At 41.2% G+C, this 19,989-nt stretch overlaps 1 protein-coding gene across 1 annotated transcript in view; it reads right to left on the bottom strand.

The window, feature by feature from the left end:
• Positions 1-19,989, bottom strand: part of LOC102561439 (doublecortin domain-containing protein 1) — a 226,065-nt gene that overhangs the window by 114,732 nt on the left and 91,344 nt on the right. The gene's annotated exons all lie outside the window — the stretch shown is intronic.

Raw genomic sequence — 19,989 nt, 5'->3', positions numbered from 1 at the left:
ATCCAAAAGAAAATTGACAATCAAGAAATACCAGTATAAAGCACACTAGTGAACATTTGCAAATAAAATATTATAGCTTTAACTCTAGTACTCTGTGGTCATTTCAGGAATACATGTATTCATTCACATTTGACTACACACACGTTACTCATCTGATATGTGTTATATATACTCATGTCTGTAATAATTTTATTGGCAGATATGTAGCAAGAAAGGAATATCTGTATCATCAACAAAAAAAATGAGGAAATATCCATGCATACATCATATTTTACATATTTTGCGGAAAAAAAGACGCTAACATCCCATTCAGGAAGATGATTCCCAATTTAACTCAACTGCTGTTCAACTTTCCCCAACCATACAGAGCTAGACTGTATCCTCAGTAAAGAAAATGTCATAAGGGAACTCCTGTTGACCTGCGTAGTTGACCACTTAAAGTAAACATAAAAGAAAGATCATACAGATGTGAGTTAAGGCTAACTCTACAGGTTAATAACTAGGTAAACATTACATATTTACTTTTGCTAAAAGCAACGTATTTTAAATATACTGTCACATAACAAAGGCAGAATCAAAATATCATAAAATGATATTAGAGGGGGATGTTAATTTCGAAATATAAAATCATGTAGCTTTATTATGCCCCTAAACTGTCAAAAAAGCTACATGCCTACACCATATGCCTTAAACTTTATTAGAATATTGTTCTGTCACCTGGTCAGTAATTTTAGTTGGCTGCTATTCCTTTCACGTGACTAATGCTTCAAGATTCAACATGATAGTTACCTGTTTGTCTGAGAGAGATCACTACCTACTTCTATGCTAAATGTTATGCATAAAATGTCCTTCCTGAATAGGTTTGAAAAGCCACTATAGTGTCTCTAATTAATTTGCTACTGAAGTTCCAACTCTGATATGATAACTACAAGAAACTATGGCTCCAGTTTGTCAAGGTATTTAAGCAGCTACATAAATGGAACTACTCCCATGCTTACATTTAAGTCAAGGGAACTACCTACATGCTTAGAGTTAAGCACCTCGGGCATGTCCCCATGAGCAGCAACATGTGTTTCCCCAGGGACAAGTAGCAGTGGCACACCTTGTACCACTGTGACTTGCCTTCTGGGGAATGCCCATGCTACTCGCGATCTGACATGCAGCAGTTTACCCCAGATGGGGTACAGGAGGCTGGGGCCAGCAGCTGTGCTAACTCCAGCAGCCTTACCTGGGGTCCTGGGTGCCCCTGGGAGCTGCAGCCATGGCAATACTGCAGCAGAGAGCCTGGCCAGCAGCCAGAGTGTGGCTCCAGCCAGTCAGGCTCCAGTTTGGGGTAGCATGCGCTGCTGCCATATGCATCACCCCACTTTTTTTAGGCATGGGTTTGTTTGAGTCTGGGATCTCCTGGAGTCAAATCCCTCCCCATGCTGCAAAGTGGAAGTGTGGGAAACACATGATTGTGCGATGTGTGTGGTGCCACAGACAGGTCTGCAGTACTGCATACCACTCAGAAGTTGGACAGCTCTGACTTTTAACTACGTTCCTTCCAGATTCACAGTTTAACTTTTGCACAGTCATAAAAACATTACTGTTTTGTAAAATAACAGAAAAAAGGAGACATTAAAGAGCATAAAAATCTTGGTAAGGAATAAAAAAAAAGACGTGTAAAGGAAAAACTAGGAATAACCAGATGATAATATTTCAGGAGGAGACTGCAGTAGAGCAAAATTACATGAAAAAATAGTTTTATCATCCATAATACTGTTGATTGTCTGGTTGTGTAAACTGCCAACACTGCCAACTGTTAGGCATTCATAGCTCTATAGCTGAAAAATTCACTACTGGTCAAGAATTGCTGTGACACAGAATCCATTTTCAAGACCTGATGTAATTCCAGCTGGATAATTAAACCTGCCCAGAGACAGAGCCATAACACATATTCTAAAGGAGTAACCATTCATTTTAAACTATTACGTCCCAATATAATTCTGAAGATTTTTAACCTCTGTGTTGGCTTACATATACAAAAAAAATCAGTAAAAGAACACAGCTGAACTACTGACTTTGTGAAGACTGGTAGAAATCAATGCTAATGTAATAAAATAGCTCATCTCCAATACCTTTCTCTGGAAGTAAGTTTGAGGCAGATCTTAAACTGCAAAGTAAAGTGAACAGAGCATTCACAAACACATTTGCTGGCGATTTTAAAACTTGTTTTAAAGCATTATATAATTTTATATCAATTTTTTTATATTCCAGATTTTTTTGTGCTGGAATCAAGGCATTCATTGTAACAGTATTAAAGGTGAACATTAATAAAAGTTAATCTCTGAACTGGGATTAACTAGGATCTTTCCTAGGGACTATGAAATTCAGTTACTGTATGTTCACATCGGTAAAGGAAAGCAAAGCCTATCCCTTGGACCCAAAGCCCAAAGGGACCACTCTGCGGAAGATGATGCAGGATGACCAGGGTGAAGATGAATATATGCTCACCATTGGGGTGAATCTTGTGAAGCATCTTGATAGGCTAGACCCCCATAAATCAGCTGGTCCAGATAGGTTGCACCCAAGAGTCAGACATCATAGCACAGCCACTGACAAGGATATTCGAGAACTCGTGGCACTCAAGCAAAGTACCTGAAGATTGGAAGATGGTCAATGTGGTGCCCATCTTCAAGAAAAGGAGGAAAGAAAACCTGGGAAACTATAGGCCAATCAGTTTGACCTCAATCCCTGGGAAGATTTTGGAAAAAAATTATCAAAGAAAGTATTCTTGACAGACTAGCAGAAGACAACATTCTGTGGGATAGCCAGCACAGGTGTGTTGTGGGTAGGTCTTGCTTGACCAATCTCATTACCTTCTATGACTAGGTGACGTATCACCTGGACCAAAGGGAAGAGGTTGATGTCATATATTTGGACTTTAGAAAAGCCTTTGACCTGGTGTCCCATGATGTACCCATGGAAAAATTGGGCAACTGCGGCCTCAACTACTCCACAGTCTGATGGCTGGGGTACTGACTCCAAGGTCAGACCCAGAGAGTGGCAGTTGACACAACTGAATCAACATGGCACTCAGTGACTTGTGGCATCCCCCAAGGCTCTGTTCTCGGACCTGTACTCTTTAATGTCTTCATAAATGATCTGGACACTGTTGTCAAAAGTGGACTGGCCAAGTTTGCTGACAACACCAAACTTTGGAGAACAGTGTCCATCCTTAACAGGCTGGTGATCCAGACCGACCTTGATAGGCTTGCAAGGTGGGAGGATGAAAACCTGATGGCATTCAATTCAGAGAAATGTAAGGTGCTCCACCTCGGGAACAAAAACCCGTATCACGCTTATTGGCTTGGCAATGCTACACTCACTAACACCATGACTGAAAGAGACTTGGGGATCATGATTGACCACAAGATGAATATGAGCCACCAATGCGATAACACAGGTGGCAAAGCAAACAAAACTCTGGCTTGCATCTACCGATGCATCTTGAGCAAGACCTTGGTGAGGCCATAGCTGGAGTACTGCATCCAATTCTGGGCTCCACAATTTAGGAAGGATGTGGAGAAGCTTGAAAGAGTCCAGAGGAGAGCCACGCACATGATCAGAGGGCAATAGAACAGGCCTTATGAAGAGAGGCTGCAAGCTATGGGACTCTTCAGCCTGGAAAAGTGCAGGTTCAGGGGTGACTTGGTAGCAGCCTATAAGTATATAAGGAGCGTGCATCAGGATCTGGGGGAACACCTGTTCACCAGAGCATCCCGGGGGATGACAAGGTCCCATGGTCACAAACTCCTGCAAGACCGTTTTAGATTAGACATAAGGAAAAACTTCTTTACTGTCCAAGCCCCAAGGCCTGGAACAGACTCCCCCCAGAAGCGGTGCAAGCACCTACTCTGGACACTTTCAAGAAACATTTGGACATTTATCTTGCTGGGATCCTTTGACCCTAGCTGACTTCCTGCCCCTTGGGTAGGGGGCTGGACCCCATGCTTTTATGAGGTCCCTTCCAGCCCTAATGTCTATGAAATCTATAAGAACCATTTAGTTGCATAAGTTTAGGTACCCATGAGCCTGATGTATAAGTGTCATGAGTTAAAGATCCTATTTGTTGAATTCTTAGGAGTTAATAATGAAAACAGAGCAGATGGAATGCCTCATATAGTCACCTCCAAGGAGGATTACTCTGCACTGGTCCGGTCCTGTAGGGAGCTGACCAGGAAAGCCAAGGCTGCAACTGAACTCCAGCTAGCTTTGAGCATCAAGGACAATAAAAAGTCCTTTTTCAGATACGTGGGGAGCCGGAGGAAAAGCAGGGGCAACGTTGGACCCCTGCTGAACCAGATGGGGCAACTGACAACTGACGCCCAGGAAAAAGCCAACCTATTAAATAGGTACTTTGCGTCGGTCTTTCATCAGCCCCATGGGACGCCCATGCCCACTACAGGGCCGGGAAGTCCGGGTGAGGGTGATCCCCTGCCCTCCATTAATGCTGACTTCGTGAAGGAACATCTTGAGAAGCTGGATACCTTCAAGTCAGCCGGCCCTGACAATCTTCACCCCAGGGTACTCAAGGAGCTGGCGAGCATCATAGCCCAGCCTCTAGCATGGATCTTTGAAAACTCTTGGCGCTCTGGTGTAGTGCCCGAAGACTGGAAGAAGGCCAATGTGGTGCCTATCTTCAAGAAAGGGAGGAAAGTGGATCCGGCTAACTATAGGCCCATCAGCCTGACTTCTATCCCGGGGAAGATCTTAGAAAAGTTTATTAAAGAGGCCATCCTTAACGGACTGGCCAACGCCAACATCTTAAGGGATAGCCAGCACGGGTTTGTTGTGGGTAGGTCTTGCTTGACCAATCTCATTTCCTTCTATGACCAGGTGACCTATCACCTGGACAAGGGAGATGAGATTGATGTCATATACCTTGACTTCAAAAAAGCCTTCAATCTGGTGTCCCATGATCGTCTCTTGGAGAAACTGGCCAATTGTCGCCTTGGGTCCTCCATGATCCACTGGCTGGAAAATTGGCTCTGAGGTTGGACCCAGAGGGTAGTAATTGATGGAAGTCACTCATCGTGGTGTCCTCTGACCAGTGGGGTCCCCCAGGGCTCTGTCCTTGGACCCATACTGTTCAACATCTTCATTAATGATGTGAACACTGGAGTCAGAAGCGGACTGGCCAAGTTCGCAGATGACACCAAACTTTGGGGCAAAGCATCCACACCAGAAGACAGGCAGATGATCCAGGCTGACCTGGACAGGCTCAGCAAGTGGGCGGACGAGAATCTGATGGTGTTCAACGCCGATAAATGCAAGGTTCTCCACCTTGGGAAAAAAATACCTGCAGCATCGTTATAGGCTCGGCAGTGCTATGTTGGCTAGCACTATGGAAGAAAGAGACTTGGGGGTCATCATTGACCACAAGATGAACATGAGCCTGCAATGCGATGCTGCAGCTAGTAAAGCGACCAAAACGCTGGCTTGCATCAATAGATGCTTCTCAAGCAAATCCCGGGACGTCATTCTCCCCCTGTACTCGGCCTTAGTGAGGCCGCAGCTGGAGTACTGTGTCCAGTTTTGGGCTCCACAATTCAAAAAGGATGTGGAGAAGCTTGAGAAAGTCCAGAGAAGAGCCACGCGCATGATCAGAGGTCAGGGAAGCAGACCCTACGATGACAGGCTGAGAGCCCTGGGGCTCTTTAGCCTGGAAAAGCGCAGGCTCAGGGGTGATGTGATGGCCACCTACAAGTTTATCAGGGGTGACCACCAGTATCTGGGGGAATGTTTGTTCACCAGAGTGCCCCAAGGGATGACAAGGTCGAATGGTCACAAACTACTACAAGACCGTTTCAGGCTGGACATAAGGAAGAATTTCTTTACTGTCCGAGCCCCCAAGGTCTGGAACAGCCTGCCACTGGAGGTCGTTCAAGCGCCTTCATTGAACACCTTCAAGATGAAACTGGATGCTTATCTTGCTGGGATCCTATGACCCCAGCTGACTTCCTGCCCTTTGGGCGGGGTCTGGACTCGATGATCTTCCAAGGTCCCTTCCAGCCCTAATGTCTATGAAATCTATGAAATATAGAGAATGGAAACCATATAGAAAATGAACCAATAATGAAATCAATGCTTATGGAATTGAAGGTAGTTTCTCTAAAAATACAGTCTGGAAGCTAAGATTTTTTTTAAAGGGACAAACAAAATTCCCATCCCTTTACATCTTTTTAAACTTGTCTAATCATAACTTTAAGCATAAAGCTTTACAGAGTTACAAGTACTTCAATTTTAATTTCATTATAGATAAGCCTCTTCTATGTAGCAGCCTTACTCACCCATCTGCAGGTTTGAGGAAGGGGAAACTAATCAAGGAAAGAACCTTCTTTAAGGTCAGTAGAGGAAATAGGTTTTTGTTGCTTGGAGCAAAACCTGTCCCTTGTTGACTTGATAAGTTATATCACATGACAGAAGTTGAACTTCGAGTAGTTAGCCATGTTAGTCTGAAGTCAGACAGAAGACAAGGTAGATATGCACCCTTGGATTAAGTAAATCAGAGATGTATGAGTTTTCACAAGCAGAGGTATTATTTCATCAGATGCTGTGAAGGAACTTCAGAAAGCAAAGCTGCTAAATAGAAAGCTGCTACAAAGCATAGGGAAAAGCAGAGGGAAAAAGAAGGGGCACTGCTGAGAGAGAGAAAGTGGGTAGGATAGAGAAAAAACAGAGCAGTTAAACCATTGGGGAACATAGATCTTACCCAAAAAGGTATATATCTATATATTTTTCCTGCCAGAGGAAATCATATCAGTGCTGAGATGTACTGTTAAAAATGACACTGAATACATCTTTCTTTAACAGATTAATCTTTAAACTATACTTAACACAATCCAGTCTATGGATGAGTTCTTGTTCTGCAATGTCCCATTCATTTTAAAAGTTTTGTTGAACAGCCACTGTAAGGTCAGGGGTGGAATGGCCAGAGAGGTTAAAGTGGTCTACCAGAGGCTTGTCTGTCTTTCTGGTACTGACATCAAATCAATTGTTCATTCATTCTTACACAGAGAGTTCATCCCATATGTTCAACGTAGACAGCAGAGGAGTACTGTAAGTAGGTGATGGCACATATGACAGAGGTGTAGATAAATGAACCTAAGATGTTATAATCCATGCTTTTGGGTCCAGTTATGATACGGTCTGTGTTGATGAGGGGACACAGCTGGAATCTGGGTCTGGAGCAAGCCTGGTGCCTTGGTGAGAAGAGGGGTTAGGCAGTCTGTTGCTGGAGAGATGCTGCTTGAGGTTGGGGACTATCTGTAAGTCAGGACAGATTTGTACCATATGGCTACCTTGAGATGGTTGTCATTTTCCAGGAGGGGTTGGAGGTCATTAATGATGTGTCTGAAGTGTTCAAGCTCAGGGCTGTAGATGACAGCCAAAATGATTCAGATTCTGTTGTTCTTGGCTTAGGATTGGTATTGTAGCAGGTTTTGTAGTGGGGTTGAGTCTGGCTCTGTTGATTTGAATGGCTGAACAGTTGAACAATTGAACAGTTTTAGGATTGTATTGTAATTGCAGTAATCTTTGATCCAGGTCCTTAAGGTGTACATCCTAGTCAGTAGGATCAGAGCAGATATGGTTGTAACATAGAACTTGGATATAGAAGATGGATCTAGTGGTGTGCTTAGGAAGGTAGCTGTAGCACTCAGTTGGTTTCTGAAACAATGTGGTGGTGATATGACCATTGCCAAATTTCACAGTGGTGTCCAAGAAATTAATTTGCTGGGAGGAGTATTCCAGCATCAGTTTGATGGAGGGGTGGAAGTTGCTAAAGTCCTGGTGGAATTTCTCTAGAGCAGTGGTCACCAACCAGTGGATCTCAATCCACCAGATCTCAGAGCCTCTTTGAGTCGATCCGAGGCTGGGGTGGGGGGCTGAGTGCCTGCATGTATGCATAGGTGTCTTCCAGCCCAGCAGGTCAGTACGTGGGGGAGGGAAGGGGCAAGGGCTAAATTGAGGCCCCCGCAGTGAGGGACAGTGCCGCAGAGGCAGGAGCAAGGGTAAGTTGAGTGGGACCGCAGCCAGGTGGGACTTACCTGCTGGGGAGGTATTCCCCCAAATAATTTTTTCTCCCTCTGCCTCGATCTACCCCCCCCACCTTTCCCTCCCCACAGACTTACCTACTGGATGGGGGGGTGGCAATGTCTATCAATGTCTATCATAAAAATACCGGCATATTAAGGGGTCATGCATATGTTGATGGCAATGTCATTTGTTTGTAGGTATAGAGAGTCCCCAGATTTGAAACACCTGTTTGTAAGGACAAAACAAGAGAATGTAATGGAAACAGAAGCAGTGTTCTTGTCAGGGATAACGTCCTTTATGGTTTGTAATCCATCTTAATGGGGGATGTTGGTGTGTAGCGATGTAACATCTATGCTAGCTAATATGGCATTAGCTGGACGCTTGCCAATGGCAGCTAGTTTCTTTAAGAAATCTGGGATCTCCTTCAAATAGCAGTTAACTCCCATAATATATGGGAATAGGACAGAGTCCATGCAGTCTGAAACTCCCTCCATGATGGTACTAACACCAGAAACAGTGGGACATCCTGGGTTACCCAGTTCATGGATATTGGGTAGTAAGTAAAAGCTACCTAGCCTGGGCCCCTGCGAGGTGGAAGATTTAATTCTCTCCTGTGTTTCCATAGGTAGCTTCTTTAGAGTATATTTAGTTCCTTCTGGTGCTTTGCTGCCAGGAGTATTTAAAACTCTGTATTGAAAAGTTCTCTCTCATTTTCCTGTATGTATGCTGTTTTGCTCAGGACAACAGTGGCATCCACCTTATCAGCCTGTTATAAATCATATCAGTGTTGTTTTTAAGGCTGAGTATGGATCTCCGTTCCACAGGACTAAGCCTGTAATGGAAACATCACTGCTTTTTGGCGTTAATATAATCTCAGAGTAGATTCAGATGTGCAAACAGTTTATAAATAAGTCTAGAGTTGGACTGTGGCCCTCAGCAGGAGTCCAAGAACTGAACTTAACACGTTTGCAATGATTTTAAATTACTAGAAATGTATTACCCTGAAAACCAAAGAATTTAAAGGTAATAAAGATAATGGCACAAGTCACAGAAAAGAAAACGGAAACAACTTTCCAATGTGAAAATGAAACTTACTTCTGTGTTTTGATGCACTTTTCCGAATTTATTAAGTGATGGTAGTGTAGACAATAGTGAAATGCTGTAACATTACAACATGAAATCTGCAAAAACCAATAAAATACTAACATAGAATAGGCAGCATTTTTGCTACCTGGTAATCTGCAATATTCAAAAGACGACAACAACAAATAAATATACTGATGCAAAAACTCTATGAATTCTTTCTTAAAGGCAAACTCCTGGAGTAATCAAAATGTATGTTATCTTTCTATTATTGTTTGAACTGTTATATAAGGTATATCTTCACAGCAATCTTTTTTTTTTTTTTTTTTTACTTTTTCATGGAGAACAATTGCAGAAAAAATAAAATTACATCAGTAGTCACAGATGTTTTCAAATGTTTGGGAAAAAATCCTTAAATGTGATTAAATTATATAATAGAAAAAAATCTTTGCTTTGCTCTTTAGATACCTGCAAATAATTTTTGAAGGAAGTGAAGAGTCTATTTGGGACACTCCTGGGTATATAAAGATACATGCAGGGAAAGAGTTGGTCTTAATGCACACACGTGCTTGACTGCATTCCACCTCCTATTTTTAGTAACAGTTATACAGCACTGAGTCTCAGAGTGACTGGTGCACACTATCCAAAACTGTGCTCTGCAGAGGGAGTCTGAATGATGGAGAGTACACGGTTTGCTATGTTGTTTAAATTATGTCAGTGTATTTTTACTCAAACAAAACTAATCTAACAGCTGCTGTGTACTTTTGTTTACATGCTATATGTCAAATCTTATTGTCCCTAAGGTACTTACGAGAGATGCTTTAGCAGTCATTTTCTTAAATACTGATGCCTATCCGAATTTGGATTTTTCCACCATTGAACAGAATGACAAGCACACGATTGCTGTACTTAAAGCAATCTTTCACAGCTGCTTTGCTTTTTCAGTGATCCCATTAAATTGACGGCATATGCCTGTGGGGTCTACAATGTTACAATACAGCTGAACAAGATGTTGATTTGTACAATACCACCTAATAGAATATGGCTTTTTTGGAGGAAAACATTTTCTGGGTTTCTCTTTTTATTTTTTTACCTGGGTAAAATTTAATTTAGGAACTTGTCTCTCTCTTACTTGTACTGAACACCTGGTTATATTAATTGCTTAGATGTAAGTATACTCTGACACTCAATGTTTAGCAGGCATGAAAACCTATGAAGTCCCCTTAGTTTCTAAAATGCAGCATGAGTCATGTCTTTCCTTAAACTGCACGAAGTAGCTGTGCATTAAATATGCTGGCACATCTTCTGCTTGAGCAAGTAGACCGAAATGGTGTGAATTGTTAATGCCTTGCTGCTTTGGTTCACGGCTTGTGATTGATCATTTGTAACTATATCTACTCCTTGTTCCATGAAATCAAGTATGGAGTAATGGGTTCATCAGATTTTTGGGTTAAATTGAGAGTGAAGAGGTACTGTGTGTAGAAATAAGAGTTGCCATGTTCAGGGCTGGCCTTGTAACAGCATGGAATCTAAAGGCGATATTCAAAACCACTTCACTCATCATACGCTTACTGATTCTGAATAGGGTCCATTTGCAGGGGACATTTGGTAGTTTTCCAATACACTTTATGCCTCTTTCTACTTCCACCACCCTGAACATCTTTCTTTCTTTTCATATAGCATAGGTTAGAACAGGTCAATGTACATTAATGTATTTAAATAACTTGCTACATAAAAGTAAAAATAGTCTGGGACTGAAATATTCAACTGACATGTCCTGGCAACTGCTGGCACCACTAAATTAGCAAGTTATTTTGGTAAATCAGACTAACCAAAACTTTAAAAGTGTTGAACAGGTATTCAGTAATATAATGGTTTTTAAAAATTCTAATGTAATGAATTAAGTCCCAAAGCAGAGAAAGAAAAGGAGCTACAATAACCTCAAGTAAACTTCTCGTTTTATTCACATACAGTGGTGAAATATTTTGCCAGACACAACAACGTGCTTGTGACTACAAACAGAAGCATGTGGGACCACAGTAAATATAAAACAGCAGCAACCAGAAGTGACAACTTGTGATGGCCTGCAGGAGAGTAATCACATTAAAGTATCTCCCGATAAAATGAAAGGTAATGTATGTCACTATCGTGCTTCCTACAATGCTCACCACTTTATGTTACAAAAGTACTTTTTGTGCTATCTAATTGTCTCTAATTAATTATAAAAAAACCTATACAGTTCTAGATATATAGCTCTAATAACAACTATGTATTATTAACCTGCATATGCTGGAAGGAAAGAATAACCCTATTTTTACAATTACAGTAAGTTTTTACCTGTTCCTGTGCACACTTATACTACAGAAAGGATAACAGTGCAAAAGGCAGCCAAGTTCAAAGACTTTAAAAATGTTGTAAAATAACCCAATTCAGGTAACAGTGTGATACTTATAAAATTATCATAATTTAAATGAGGAAATATTATATGTCCTCATATAAAAGAGGACATTAAAAACAAGAAAGAACAAAATGAAAATATAGAGCAAGGAAACATGGCTGATTTGGTCAAATTTTCAAGTCATTATGAGCATTAGAAAAGCAAGCCAAATCATTTTTCCAATGACTAATTTAAATGTCCCTCATCATAAACTTCTGCAGATCAGGTATGATATTTCAGTTTCTACCACAGCATATATGTTTCCAATTTCTAACACAAGGTCAAGTTCTGTAGTCAGTACTCGTCTTAGAATTTTTAAATCATCATCATTTTTAAGTCATCAGCGACTTGGACGAGGGAGTGAAATGTACTCTGTCCAAGTTTGCAGATGACACAAAGCTATGGGGAGAAGTGGACACGCCAGAGGGCAGGGAACAGCTGCAAGCAGACCTGGACAGGTTAGACAAGTGGGCAGAAAACAACAGTATGCAAGGAGAAATGCAAAGTGCTGCACCTAGGGAGGAAAAATGTCCGGCACACCTACAGCCTAGGGAATGACCTGCTGGGTGGCACGGAAGTGGAAAGGGATCTTGGAATCCTAGTGGACTCTAAGATGAACATGAGTCGGCAGTGTGACGAAGCCATCAGAAAAGCCAATGGCACTTTATCGTGCATCAGCAGATGCATAACGAATAGGTCCAAGGAGGTGATACTTCCCCTCTATCGGGCGCTGGTCAGACCGCAGTTGGAGTACTGCGTGCAATTCTGGGCGCCACAATTCAAGAGGGATGCAGATAACCTGGAGAGGGTCCAGAGAAGGGCCGCTCATATGGTTAAGGGCCTGCAGACCAAGCCCTACAACGAGAGACTAGAGAAACTGGACCTTTTCAGCCTCCGCAAGAGAAGGTTGAGAGGCGACCTTGTGGCTGCCTATAAGTTCATCACGGGTGCACAGAAGGGAATTGGTGAGTATTTATTCACCAAGGTGCCCCCGGGGGTTACAAGAAATAATGGTCACAAGCTAGCAGAGAGCAGATTTAGATTGGACATTAGGAGGAACTTCTTCACAGTTCGAGTGGCCAAGGTCTGGAACGGGCTCCCAAGGGAGGTGGTGCTCTCCCCTACCCTGGGGGTCTTCAAGAGGAGGTTAGATGAGTATCTAGCTGGGGTCATGTAGACCCAGCACTCTTTCCTGCCTATGCAGGGTGTCGGACTCGATGATCTATTGAGGTCCCTTCCGACCCTAACATCTATGAATCCATAAATGTCTTCTATAAGCATGTGTTTTGATGAGATAGATTTAAAACAATGATACACTTTCTCCTTAAGAAAATCAATCACTATCTTTGTAGTGACAGATTTCAACCCAACTACCGCTTTTTCTTGTGCTTCCTTATCACCTCTGAATCTTTATCTGAGTTCTCAGACACTGCAGAGATGAGATGGTGTTTACCTATTTGGGTTACAAAGCGCCTATCAGCTAGTGCAGAGCCTAGCAACTCTGGGGTTATGCAAAGATTAAATCCTGGGATCAAAAATATCCGTACTTAAAAAAAAACAGGGCAGCATGCGTGGCAGCAGTGCACACTGCCCCAAACCAGAGCCTGGCCAGCCACAGCCATGATCCAGCTGCCAGCCAGGCTCCATGCTGCAGGATTGCCATGGCTGCAGCTCCCGGAGGCCCCCAGAATCCCAAGTAATGCTGGCCCCAGCCTCTCCTACCCCACTCAGGGCAATGTGCCACGCGCCAGAAAGCATGTGGCATGGGTGTTTCCCCAAGACAAGTAGCAGTGGCACACATTGTGCTGCTGCTGTTTATCCCTGGGAAAACACAAGTTCCTGCTCATGGGGACGTGCCCTGGGAGTTATTCTGATGAAGGCAGACGGTACATAAAGGCATTTTAAAAGATATAATGATAAAAGTCTAAGGATTTAATTCTGGAGTAGAGACAACACAATAATGCCTAATTCAACAGGCATATAATCTATGTAGATGGGAGAGGTTCCCCAGAGAATCAAGGTTAACATTTCTAGCTATGAAATCCAAGTTGATCTCCTTTGCATTAACAGCCAGAGAGGCTAATTTCAGAAGGCTCAACTTTTAAAACATAGTATCATATGTGGCAGGGAATGTACTCAGATATAACAACAACCTATCTTCTGACATGATTAAACTTACAGAACTAAAAGGCTCCATCTGACCTGTACCACGTTTACACACACTGCAACTGAACAAGTGGAAGGAAAAGGTGGTTCTGAATCACTTTTCTACAGTCTCAATCCTGGGCCAGGTAGAAGTCAAAAGCAGCCCCAAATGGAAATTAGAGAAGCCTCATGGTTGTGTTGCCCCCCCCAGTCAGCAGCTGCACTAGCCAAAGATCTGCAAAATGATTGTGGGCTTTATCTTAGTTTTTCCTTACTGGCACCTGATATACCCTCTGCACAAAGCAAGAGATTACAGCTTGTACAGAGCTGGTCACACTGTTTTGCACCCTGTAAGGATATCTTTGTTTCAAGGAAATTAATGGGGAATCCCTGGCTTCCCCTGTCTGGCTGATTTGCATCAGTTACAGGAACTGAGGTTAGTCTACAGGCTTATTTTTAAATGTAAAGTTTTAATCAACATGGGGTTCCATTTTTTTAATTGTGTATTTTAACAGTCAGCAGAACCACATTTCCAGGATAACACAGCAGGCAATATGACTCTGACTCAGCTGACAAGCTATCCAGACACATTGTAGGACACAAGTGTCTCAAGAAGAGATCTAATTCCTCAGTTGTGTTGACATACATCTGTCCCCAAATAAGTCAATGAAGTTGTACTAAAATAGTTAGGAACATAAATGTTTCCACAGACGTTAGGCTACTAGCTTGTAGTGTAATTATTTTAATTAATATTAAGCAAAAAAACCCAACAACAACCCAGAAATGTATAAGATCCTATATGTATAGTAGACTGAGCATCTAGAAGGTACATTTTAATGTTAGTAACGATACAGACATAATCAAACATTACAAACATGCTATACTGTATTCAATAACTTTTGTTGAGTTGTCTGAGACGTTGGAAAAATGGGAAAACACAACAATATTTCAAATAAGTAAGAGACAATATAGGACATCTTTGTAAACACACAATTCAAAATATCTTTTACCGCTTCTCTTTGTTCTCTTAAATATGCTACCAATTTAAAAAATAATAAAATGTGAATAATAATAGTGCATGTATAATTGTCATTTTAAATATGTTGTTGTCCCATAGCACAAACATGCTTTGGGGTTGCCCTTGACAGCCAGTATCTCATAATCCAAAGAAATTAATGAGAAATTAAAACTCCATGGTAGGGCATTCTGTATTCCACCACCCACAGCATTCTCATGAATGCATCCCAGCTGTGAAGAGGCAGAAAACTGTAGAAAGCATTTATTCAGGACTGGTTAAGGATCATGATTGTATGATTTCATGGATCACTCCTGCCCCAATATACCAACAAACATGACTGTAAGAAAGTTGTAGTACTTTCTCAAAGTAATGAAGAAATCAACAGTAGGCTAAATGCTTTGCTTAAATATATCCAGGACATGTTTAATGACCAATCCACTACATATTAATTCCTAATATCATTAAATAATAGCACAATATAAAGTATTACCATATTTTCACGCATGTATCCCGCAGTTTATACATGATTTTACAAAAAAAACAGATGGGTGCAGGCTATACAAGGGTGCGGGCTATGCACAGACTATTTTTCGAAAGGGGGCCGGGGCGCGGGGCAGCAGCGCAGGCAGGCTGGGGGGAAATTAGCCTCTCTGGCTATTAATGCAAAGGAGATCAACTTGGATTTCATAGCTAGAAATGTTAATCCTGATTCTCTGGGGAACCTCTCCCATCTACATAGATTATATGCCTGTTGAATTAGGCATTATTGTGTTGTCTCTACTCCAGAATTAAATCCTTAGACTTTTATCATTATATCTTTTTTACATTCAAAAGAGAAATCCTGAGAAATTATGATGGGAATTAAGAAGAAGTAAGGATTTTGGGAGCTGATATCTTTTATTGGACCAACTGTATAATAGGGATGGATATAGAGAATCTTTTGTGCATGAAATACCCTTCCTTAGGTATGTTTCTAAGAAAAAAGCAGGTAGAAATGGGAAAGGTGCAGCTTAGCTGCGGGAGGGAAAGGGAAGTGAAAATGTGTGCAAAGTAGTGACTCACCATGACTTGAAAAAGAGTCAGTGCTGACATGGACTGCACTCAATGGGCACTACTTTATATCTTATTCAAAATGGCTATACTAACCTATCCTAGTGGTAGAGACCCATCAGCATTGTAAGCCTGATCTATGCCTTAAAGGCAGAGAAAGGGATCAACAGAGTATTGGGGTGTAAGGAGAGGAGGAAGGAGACCTAAAGCTCAAAATAATGGCAGTGGTGACAAGAAAGCATGAGGTAGAGAAAGAGTTGTAGAGCGGAAATGAAGATCTGGAGATGGATGGAGAATGGATGAAGATAGAGAAAAAAGGAAGAAAGAAGATGACAGTTGGGCAACAGCAGAGGCAACAACAATGAGTGATGATGCCAGAAGTACCACAGGAGCAGAGGAGAGCAGGAGACATAGAAGGAGCAGCAGGGGAAGGTATGTTGGGCAAGAAGAAGAGGATGGTGGGAGCACAATGGCAGACTCACCCACCAGAAGTCGCATGATGGGAAAACATGGAAGAGGCACTGAGAAAAGTTAGAAAGGTGCAGAGGCTGTGAATAAAGGCAAATTTAACCAGTGACAGGAGGCAGACAGAATCAACGACACACAGATATGAATTCTGGAAAAGGTACTATTTGAGATTCTGGAGGTGCAGGTGGAGCATCTCACTAGCCTGAGTGCTTTGAACTGAAAGACTTCAGAAATAACTTACTAGGATGGAGAGGGGTATGAGAACTTTTGGAAGACATATGCAGAGAAACATAGGAATTCAGAGGGATAAAGTTCATAGCAAGGAAAAAGTCAAGAGAAAGAGTGATTATAGTTCAAATGTACATGGATTTACTAGAGCCAGAAGACACAGAAAGATGGATGGAAAAGTACGTCCAAAGAGTTATGTTGGTAGAGAACAGAAGGGACATATATGGTACCTGGACAGGGTCTTAGTAGGGCACAAGTAGTGTTACAAGCAGACAAGTAGAGCCCAGGTGGAGTACTGTACATCCATCAGTGATCCAGATGGGTTACACTGGGGTTTTATAATGTACCACAGGCAACCAAAACAGTGCAGCAAATGCAAAAAGGTGGGACACCTGTCTGCACACTGCCCCTTCACAATGTGCTACAGATGTGAAGATGTGGGGCATACAGCAGCAGAGTGCCAGGAGTCCCTAAAATGCACTATTTGTAAGGGAAAGGAGTCTGCTCAGACTTCCTATGCCTGAAGAAGGGTGACTGCACCTGAAAGCTTGCTAAGAACTTTTTTCCAACTACTCAGTAGATCTAATAAAAGATATCACATCTATTCAAAGAATCTTGCCTACCTAAGTATATCAATAAAACATTGAGTTCAACTGATATCTATCTATCATGGCGTTTCATTTTAATCATGGAAAAATGCAGATTTGGGGTTTTAAATCAGAGAATTTGTGATTTTTTTTTTTTAAATCAGAGGATTTGCAATTTTTAAACAGAGCAAACCAGGATCCTTCCTGATTACGCTCTTTAATAAGGACTACAGGTTAATGGTCAAGACACTGGCTTTGAGGGTGAGGAAAAACCTCTACAAGATAATACATGAAGATTAAGTATGTGTAGTACCAGGTAGAAGGATCTCCAAAGTGGTCAGTGTGATCAGAGATACAGTCTCACATCTGAGAAAGGAAAACAAATACAGTTATAGAAAACCTAGATGTAGAAAAAGCATATGACAGAGTGGATCACAATTACATATTTGACGTGCTAGGAAAAATGGGGTTCCCACAGAAATGTATATGTTGGAAAAAGTTATTGTACAGAGAAGCAGACAGTCAAGTCCAAATTAATGGGCACCTAAGCAGAACCTTTAAAATTCATGCAGGGGTGAGACAAGGGTGCCCCCTGTCACCACTACTATTTGTGTGGCATGGAACCATTAGCAAAAAGAATAAGAAAAGACAAGGTCATAAACAGAGTAAAGATACAGGGAGGGGAGTCAGATAAAATCTGTATTATACATGGATGATATAAATGTAGTAGTCAGAGATAGCACCTTTTCCATCAAAAGACTAAAGCATATATCAGAGCATGGAGAAGTGATGGGACTAGACTAAATAGATTGAAAAGCATGATAATGGGAGAGGGGCACTGGAGGGACTTGGAGAAGTTAGGCCTACAAATGCCATGTGTTTTATAGTCATGCTCAGTGCTGGCTGCACTTAATAAACTTTATAGTTGGTTATCATTACCGAGGACATGCTGCTTTTGGCAGTAGTTTAATGATAGATGATGCATTTAGTGAGCTTTCCTTGTATGTGAATGTAAGATTATTTCCCCCATGTTGATTGGGGAAAAACAAACAAACCATTATCTTGTATTCATGTAAATATGATAGTTGTTGAATATGTGGTAGAAGTCAATAAGTGAATCCAGATAATGCTGTCATCTATGTAAAATAGGTATAGCGTAGGTTTGGTGGTGCAGTTTTCTAATAAGTCTTCCTACAGGTGGCTTATGAAAGAGTTAGCATAGTGGGGAGCCATCTTTGTGCTCATAGCAGTATCCATAGATTTGGAGGATGTGTCATTTGTTGAAAGTTGAAGCTGTGGGTGAGGATGAAGTGGATGATTTGTGAAATATGCCCTGGCTGCAAATTTGGGTATAGTCCATGTTCTTATGGGTATTTCAGGAAGGCATTTGTGCCCTTCTCATGTGGGCTATGAGTATAGAGGCTAGTGACATCCAGAGTTGCAAGTATGGCCTTCTGAGAAAAGTATTTGATTTTCTAGATCGTAACTATTTTTCTATGTAGCTTCCTGTTAGATCCTTTATTTAGACATATTCATTAAGACTTGTGATACTTCTAGTATATATTCTCAAATCCCCTCATATGTAGTTCTTTACCTCTTCTAACTGCATTTATGAAAAATGATGAAGTTAAAGAAATGCTGATGTTCTTAGAACTGAATGGAAAACTTGACATTTATCTATTATTAAGGAAACATCTGAATCTTTGGTACAAGGCTGTAAATTAGTTCTGTATGAAGAAATAAGGGAGAAAAGGCATTGGAAGGTTCAAATTCCTTGTAACTTACTTCTAAAGCAGAACACACAGTTCCTTCTTTAGAACTCTTCAGGGAAGGTAGCGGACATAATCCAAAACCCAATTAAATCAACAGAAAGGGTTCATTAACCTCAGTGCACTTATGAACAGAATGGTTTCCAGTTTCACAGAAAAATATCAAGGAAGTAAAAAAGCAAAGCACATCCTATCAAACCTCTAAGCTTCTGCCTTATTAAAATATTACTAAGCTACTCCTGTCCCCCGTAAGAGGCAATGGAATGAAATATTAATTCATCGTTTTCTTTGGATGGCAGAAGACAAAAAAAAACTTGGAATCTCTCAGACTTTTACCTATTACTAAAAATCAGTGATGTACAGTAACTATATATAGAATTAGAATGGTTTTGTCTACAAAGTTATCATATTTAGTAGTTAGACTAGATGATTAAAAAGTACTATTAAAGAACAAATTAAATAATTAGGCTAACAAGTTTGGTCCCCAAAATTCTCTCTCAAAACAATATGCTTATTTTATGCATGTGTGCAGTTGACTATGCCACTTATTTATCACTTTCATGCAGTCTGACAACTGAGTTAAATACCATTCACTTTTTTTTTCCTCACTAGACTTTAAGCAAGGCCCTGTGAATCCTGTCCTCCTTGCATTGCAGCACTGCTGTTTTCTATACCAGAAAGGCTACAGAGTCAATGCCATCTTATTAAGTAGGAACATGTTCACCTTTCTGTGTGGTGGGAGAAAGTGCTCCTTCCTTGTCCTTACTGGCTATCATCTTCCATATCAAACAGTCCATCTCTACTCTAGGCCAACAGACTTTTCCTACAGCCAACTAATAGTTAGTTTTGTATCCCAGCAGGCTGCACTGAAATGCTGAAGGTTCAGGGTTCAAACCCTGATGATGATGATGATACATATTGAGAGGATTGTTAAAGTTTCATGTAACATCATTGTTTTAGCATTTTCTTAAAAATAATGACAAATCACATTAAAATAACAATTTTTAAATTGTAAATTCAAGCATTTGAATACTTGCTCCCTTGTTCATCCATACTACCCACTGAATAAAGCAGTAGACCGGATGTGGTGAACCTCTGCATGTACCCTATGTGTACCCTTAG

The sequence above is a fragment of the Alligator mississippiensis genome, chromosome 2 (genome assembly GCF_030867095.1).
Source record: "Alligator mississippiensis isolate rAllMis1 chromosome 2, rAllMis1, whole genome shotgun sequence".
NCBI lineage: Eukaryota > Metazoa > Chordata > Crocodylia > Alligatoridae > Alligator > Alligator mississippiensis.
Note: the sequence above shows the minus strand (reverse complement) of the source record. Positions and strands in the feature narration are given on the sequence as shown.